The sequence below is a fragment of the Oryctolagus cuniculus genome, chromosome 4 (assembly GCF_964237555.1).
Source record: "Oryctolagus cuniculus chromosome 4, mOryCun1.1, whole genome shotgun sequence".
Lineage (NCBI taxonomy): Eukaryota > Metazoa > Chordata > Mammalia > Lagomorpha > Leporidae > Oryctolagus > Oryctolagus cuniculus.
The window spans coordinates 135,064,964-135,070,646 of record NC_091435.1 but is presented as its reverse complement, the minus strand read 5'-3'; the positions used below and the strand labels follow the sequence as shown (position 1 = coordinate 135,070,646).

General features: G+C 42.5%; 1 pseudogene; it reads right to left on the bottom strand.

The window, feature by feature from the left end:
• Positions 1–1,676: 1,676 nt before the first annotated feature.
• LOC100342141 (protein lin-9 homolog pseudogene) lies at positions 1,677–3,209 on the bottom strand (annotated as a pseudogene).
• Between the last annotated feature and the right edge of the window lie 2,474 nt (positions 3,210–5,683).

Here is a 5,683-nt window from a genome sequence, read left to right as displayed (position 1 = left end):
TTTAGCATTTTGTAGTAACTTTTTTTTAAAGATTTATTTATTTGTTTGCAAGTCAGAGTTACACACAGAGAGGAGAGTCAGAGAGAGAGAGAAAGAGAAAGAGAGAGAGATCTTCCATCTGATGGTTCACTCCCCAATTGGCCGCAATGGCTGGAGCTGTGCCGATACGAAGCCAGGAGCCAGGGCTTCCTCTGGGTCTCCCACGTGGGTGCAGGGGCCCAAGGACTTGGGTCATCTTGTACTGCTATCCAAGGCCATAGAAGAGAGCTGGATTGGAAGAGGAGCAGTTGGGACTAGAATTGGCGCCCAAATAGGATGCCAGCGCTTCAGGCCAGGGCATTAACCCACTGTGTCATAGCAGCAGCCCCTGTAGTAACTTTTTAACCCGATCCTTCATTTTCTATTAACAAACAACAAAGGTTTCTTTTACAAATTATAGTAGGTTAAAATATTTATTATTATAAAATGATCTATATAACAATGTCAAGTTTGTATTTCCTGTCTATATTCTAGTGGCTTCCTTAAAACTAATGCTTCTCAGGGGTTGGCATTGTGGCATAGTGGGTTAAGCCATTGCCCATGATGCCAGCATTCCATATGGGTACCAGTTAGAGTTATTTCCATTGCAGCTCTCTGCTAATACTCCTGGGAAAGCAGTGGAAGATAACCCAAGTTCCTGGGCCCCTGCATCCACCTGGGAGTCCCAGATGAAGCTCCTGGCTCCTGAATTTGGCCTTGTCCAGCCCTGGCCATTGTGGCCATTTGGGGAGTGAACCAACAGATGAAAGATCTCACTCTCTGTCTCTCCCTTTCTTTCTGTAACTCTGTGCCTCAAATAAAGAAATAAATCTTAAAAACAACAGCAAAATTAAGGCTTCCCAGACGTCACATATTATCTTTTGAAGATGAGGTAGTGATCGACCAAACAATATGGATTTATAATTTCTCAGCGCGAATTTTCACATTTACCAACATTCACAGGAAGGCTATGCGTTACAAACATGTTGGGTTGAATTCATGGACATTTAAAAATGTGGTCAATATGTTTTCTCTCCTGAAAATATATTGGGGGCCGGTGCTGTGACTTAGTGAGTAAAGCCACTGCCTGCAGTGCTGGCATCCCTTATGGGCACCAGTTTGTATCCCAGCTGCTCCACTTTTGATCCAGCTCTCTGCTGTGGCCTGGGAAAGCAGTAGTAGATGGCCCAAGTGGTTGGGCCCTGCACTGGCGTGGGAGACTCTGAAGAAGCTCCTGGCTCTTGGGCTTCTGATTAGCACAGCTCTGGCCATGGTGGTCATCTGGGGAGTGAACAAGCAGATGGAAGACGTCTCTCTCTCCCTCTCTCTGCCTCCGTCTCTCTGTCATCCTGCCTTTCAAATAAAATAAATACATCTTTTAAAATAAAAGAAAATATATTGTGTTCAGACATTTTTTAAAATACTTGCTAACAAGCTTGTGTAACATAAGCAATTGTTCTGCCTTTAAAAAATAAAAGATTAACATAACACTGGTTAGCAATGCAGGTGTAAGAAGCAGTACAGTAGATTAAAAGGACTTATTTGGGGATTTAAATTCCCCTTGTTTTCTGGTAGTTAGGTTATTTGGTACTGGAGGCTTATAAAAAGGAAAAGAACATCTCAAAATCACTGACCAATGCAGATGGAATAATTTCTATTCAATCTCTGTTGTTATTTGCTGAAAAGACATGTAAATTTCCCATCTGGTTCAAGCCACTCTGAATGTGCAAAATGGATTTCTACATTATTTTGAAGCAACTGATATTAGAAACATCTATTATACTCTCGATATCATTTAATGAATTTGTAAGAGATTTCAACTCAAAGGAATTCACATCTTCTCTTGCTGGAAACTTAATTTGTAAGGAAATATCTGTAGGCTTGGAGATCAGGTCTGTTAGATTTTGATTTTCAACATTAATAATTTGCATACAGAATAGTTTTCTGGTTGTTTTCTTCACATCTTCACCCCATATCAATTGACTAGTCTGCAGGCTGAAGTCCCTGATGTGGAGGAGCAACATTATAACTGTACTATTGAATTTTATGCAAAGTTGTGTTTCTTTGTTCAGGTGTTGTATATCTCCAGTGGAATACAATGGGCATGGAATATGATTTTTTTTCTTCTGTGTTCATTTCTCCTAATTTCTTTCTATGTTCCTTTTTAACTGAGACTTAATAATTTGCCACTTAGATGAGGAATTCTACTGTATAGCCACCTAATATTTTGAAGTTAGAGCCAGATGCTTTACTTCTCTGAGGTGACCAGCAAAGGATCATTATTCAAAACTGGTGACTGAAGGGGAGAGCTATAGTGTAATCATAGTGAGGCCATAAAAATTGAGATGGCCTGTGTTTTTGTCCAACTTAGCAATTAACATTGCCTCCTGAGGCTCATTACTAAAAGAATCATTGCTTGGGATGGTGTAATTTAAAGTTACCCTATAGGCAGTTGTAAGAGAATCCATAACATTTATTTGTCCAAGAAACAGATATTTTTGAACACTACAGAGTTGCGCTGTTATTTTGGTTTCAATAACCAAAGTCAAAGGAATTTTATCTTGGAGATCTTTGAATTGTGAAACGTCTGCAGCTTTCCTCTGTTGTAAGAACCTTATTTCCTACCTTTTCTGTTTTAATGCTGTTTCATTTTTCCTCAAAAAAAAAAAAAAAAAAAAAAAAGTAGAACATTTCCTATAAGCCACCTAACTTTTTTTCCACTGTATTCGTTTTAACTTTCTTGTATTCAAATTCAGAATAGATTCTTTTAGATGTTGACAGAAGTCATTATCACCTTCAAAGAGAGGTTTATCTATATTTGAATAAAGTCACTCATATATGCACCATTTCTGTACGTTGGGAAGCTTGAGTATGTAACATAATCAAGAAGCTGCCTTCTGTGAGACTTTCTTGTGTGGGTTGCTGTACATTTCTGTGGAAAACCATCGCAATCCTCTGGTTTCCTTTAGATGCCCTTGTATTATGTGTATGTCATCTTCATCTGAAAAGAGCTAAGTTTCCAACTTCTTACAGGCATTTCCACTGCAAGGCTTACATTCCTGACTTTCCAAACAGGCATTTCCTAAAGAATTGCACTTTTCATTCCAGTTGCTAGATAAGCTTCCCTCTTTTAAACTGATGAGGGCTTTTGTGGAAGCACTCTCCTCAGGCAGTTGGTCAACATTCTCCATTTTGAACAAGCTAGGGCTTTTCCAATGCTGCTTGCCCTGCTGCATTGTGGGGTGTGGGACAGTCTGAAAGGAGGCTTGGGATACAGAAGCTCCCTGTCCTTTGTGCTCTGCCTGCCTGCTGCTGCCATTGTTTTCCCTATGGTTGAAATGATCCTATTTACAATTGTGAATTTGTTACCTATATAAGGAGAGTTTGAGGAACCCCTCCCCCTGGGTAATGAGGCAACAGAGTAACACTTCTTCCAAAGTTGCTTTCAGGCCCAGACAGAGAAAACAGGTAGCTTCAACCTGATATTGGAATTTGTCTCCCTAAAATATGTATCAAGATGTGGCCCCTTAAAGTTCCTTGAATGTCTCATCTGGGGTGCCACATATGTTATAGGAATTTGGGGTGTCATATGATATCACCATATGCTTATTAATAAGTTCCCAATATTAATAAGCCCATGTGGGTTCTTGCCTAATATTCAGAGAATTCTGAATACCAGCATAAATAAACAAGGCAGCATGGTACATTTTAAGCTTTTATTTAGTGTGAAAGATGCATAGGAGAGTGAGGGCCCCATCTAAAGGAGAAGGTAAATCTGGGTTCATACCCAGTACCAGGAATCAGCCACATGGAGGAGCAACTAAGCCAGAAAGCATGGGGCAGGTGGCCTGAAGACCACACGCCCTGAAGGCTCAGGGCTGTAGCCAGCCACCTACTGGCAAGAGGCCAGGGAAAGGAAAAAGGAGAAAAGGGTGGACACACTGTGTCCCAGGTTTTTGATCCACTTTCAAAGGGGAGTGGTTAATTAATCTGATTGGCTGTTGGGCACTCAGATGTGGCCAGGTAGGGGCATGAGGTCACACAGGGGCATGGCGAAGGCATGGTCTTCGGCTCACAAACCTAATCAATTTTAACCTGTATGCCTGTCTACTTCAAACCCACTTGAGAATCTACCTGGAAGCAGCCTTGACCAAAGCCACAAAGACTGAGCATGGGCAAATGGCCCAAAATTAACCTTTCCTTAGTATTAGTGCTAAGATCAACATGTGCTAGATGTCTTGGCATGTTTCTATTAGGTAGGAAGTTAGAAATTAGCCTATGTGTGTGAGACAGGCTTGAGAGAAACACAAAAGCACAGAAGCTCACTTTGGAAGCAGCCCAGCATCTACACTTCAAAATCCTGCCCAGACTCTGATGACTTTCCAGGTGGTGCCAGCCCTTCCACCAAGGAAAGCTACTAGGAGAATTCTCTCTCCCCAGGACCAAATGGGCTACCTGGCCTGATCACAGAGAGCAATAAAACCATTACTTCCTACCTCTAAGACAGGTACCCTTGTAGAGGAAATATGGCAACAACCAGAGACAAAGAGAAGTAGACCCCTCCTCCCAACACAGACCTTGAAAAGTGGCTTCTCGCAATTAACTAGTGAAGCAACTGCCCACTGTTATCTTGTCTACTGAGAGAAGAAGTCCTAAGTTCTCCTTCTGTAAACTCCAGTTATAAATCTGTCCTAATAAATCTGCCTCTGGTATCTCTTCTACAAACATGCCAGGCCTACCGACCATTGGAAGTGTGGTCCTAAGTCACATAGGCTCCAATTTAAACCCACCAATGCTGTAACAGCTAGGGTATGATGCTGATGAACCTATAAATATTGTAAGACACTTCGGATTGTGCTCAGTTCTCGGGAAAAGATTCCAGCTGAGCTCGCTGGCGTAATAAACTACTTCAATCCTCCACTGTCTCTGGTGCCTGTCTGAACAAAGGAAGTCTTCCCACCTCAGATTTCTGTAACACCCTAGGCCCAGCCCCAGAAGGCCTCCACCACCTCCAACCCCCAGTCTGATAATACTGAGTAGAACATATGGGGAGGAATTTCATAATTTACACTCAGAAAACCTTCTGTTCTGGAGGAGAAGGGGGAGGGGATAAGAGAAATGGCAGGAATGAACTGGACCCTTCCCTTGTAAGCCCTGAGTCTAAACAGACTGCATGCTCAGCTCTCTCAGCTCTCTGCTTAGCCATCCACCTGCCTGCCAGGTGTATTCTCTCCATTTAACCCTGTAACCTCACTTTCCCCCAGTCTGAGTGACTGGGCACTCTCTCTCTGTCCCCTCCATTCTGACAGATGCCCTGTCCCCAACAGAGCCTTGCTATTTCGCTCTCTGTGTCATGCCTGAGTTCTTTCTTGTGTGAAGACAAGAACCCCACAACTTCTCTCCTGTGACATTTCTGGCAACCACAAAGGGGATTCACAATGAAACCCACAAGGGGATTCTCGAAGAGACTGAAAGAAGACTCCATAATGGTCGGTATACCGTCCCTCAAGCAGGATCAGATCTGTGGGATGATGATCTCCCAGTGTCTCACAATTCTCTGAGAGGGAGGGAAAGTAGGAAGGTAAGTTGGCTGAGAGCCTGGAGACCCCCTTAACCCACTTTGGCTTTCCAGGACTGCGACCTGAGGAATTGCCTATCTCTTAGA